At 66.3% G+C, this 1,806-nt stretch overlaps 1 long non-coding RNA gene across 1 annotated transcript; it reads left to right on the plus strand.

Annotated features, from left to right (window-relative positions):
- The first annotated feature begins 323 nt into the window (after positions 1–323).
- LOC107199203 lies at positions 324–781 on the plus strand. The gene is made up of 3 exons (XR_004495712.1): positions 324–380; positions 472–620; positions 718–781. It is a non-coding gene; the product is annotated as an uncharacterized LOC107199203 (long non-coding RNA).
- Positions 782–1,806: the final 1,025 nt, after the last annotated feature.

The raw sequence follows: 1,806 nt of genomic DNA on the forward strand, positions 1-1,806 counted from the left end.
GAGGTCTCCTGGTCACTTTGGTGGTCCTGGACACCCTGGAGGTCCTCACCCACCCTGTCCCACCCCTCTGACCCCTTCTTCCCGTTGCCCCTCCAGCATTCCCCGGGACCATCGTGGCCGCCCTGGAGATGGAGGTGACCCTCACCAACTTCAACTACTCCGAGGGCCTGCAGGACCCCAACTCCGAGACCTTCTGGTCCTTCCAGAACCATTTCCAGCAGGAGGTGAGGACACGGGGAGCCCCCCCACGGCCACCGTGTCCCCTCAGGGGTGACCACCCTGTCCCCAGAGGGGTGGCCCAGTGACCTTTGGCCCTTGCAGATCAAGAAGATCTATGGGACCATCCCTGGCTACGAGGGCGTGGAGATCACCAGCCTCAGGTAAGGGGTCCCTGGCGGCCCCCAGGGGTGGGTGGGGTGGGGTGGGGTGTCCCCCGGCCCCCCCGTGACCCCCTGTGTCCCCTCCCCGAAGGTCCGGCAGCATCGTGGTGGGACACCGCGTGTTCTTCACCATGGCCGAGAGCGGCAACACCGCGGAGAAGTTCCAGGAGATCACGGATGGGTTGTTGGAGAAGCTCCGGGAGACGGAGGCGAGCCAGGGCGACTGCCAGCACGACACCTGTGGGTGACCCCAAAGCCCCCCCAGATCCTCCTTGAGCCCTGCGGGACCTCTGGGGCACCCAAGGGTGGTCCCTGATGTCCCCTCCTCCCACCCCAGCCGTGCTGTGCCTCGTGCTGAGACCCAACCCCGTGGTCAGCGGCATGGAGAAGGTGTCGGACCTGGATGGTGAGACCGGCGGGGAGCCCTCGACCACCCCAGGGACCCCCTGTGACCTCCCCATGGACCCCAGGGACCCCCTGTGACCTCCCCATGGACNTCACCCACCACCACTCTGGACACACCCACGGAAACCTCCCCCACCCCGGAGACCTCCACCTCCACCCTGGTGACCACCACGGCAACGTCCACCATCACTGTGGACACCTCTGCAAGCAGCCAGGTGACCCCTACGACATCCGTGACCACCCTGGGGACCCTCACGGCATCCACCATCACCCAAGGGACCCCCACAACCACCTCAAGAACCTCCACGACCACCCTGAGGACCTCCACAACAACATCCACCGCTCAAGGGACCACCACGACCACTCGGGTGACCCCCACGGCGCCCACCACCACCAAGGTGACCACCACGGGTCCTCCTCCAGGTGAGTCCCCCCCCGGATGACCTTCACTGTCCTCGTGCCACCCCCTCAGCTGGGCTGTCCCCCTGAGCCGGGTGTCCCCAAGCTCCTCCCCTGATGTCCCCGTGTCCCCCCCAGGGCTGTGTGAGAACGGGGGGACCCCCGGTGGCACCGGCTGTCTCTGCACCCCGTCCTACACCGGTCCCCGCTGCGAGTTCTCCACCGACACCATCGAGACCAACCTGCGTGAGTGACACGGCCACCCCACAGCTGGGGGACATCTCAAGGGCCCTGGTCCTCTTGGAGATCCTGGTCTTCTTGGGGGTCCTGGTCCTCTTGGGGGTCCTGGTGTTCTTGGGGGTCCTGGTGTTCTTGGGGGTCCTCAGCACCTTGGGGGTCTTCAGCACCTTGGGGGTCCTGGTCCTCATGGGGGTCCTGGTCTTCCCTGGGGTCCTGCTCCTCTTGGGGGTCCTGGTCCTCATGGGGGTCCTGGTCCTCTTGGAGATCCTGCTCCTCTTGGGGGTCCTGCTCCTCTTGGGGGTCCTGCTCCTCTTGGGGGTCCTGGTCCTCATGGGGGTCCTGGTCCTCATGGGGGTCCTCAGCACCTTGGGGGTCCTGGTCC

This window comes from Parus major, unplaced genomic scaffold (assembly GCF_001522545.3).
Source record: "Parus major isolate Abel unplaced genomic scaffold, Parus_major1.1 Scaffold494, whole genome shotgun sequence".
Lineage (NCBI taxonomy): Eukaryota > Metazoa > Chordata > Aves > Passeriformes > Paridae > Parus > Parus major.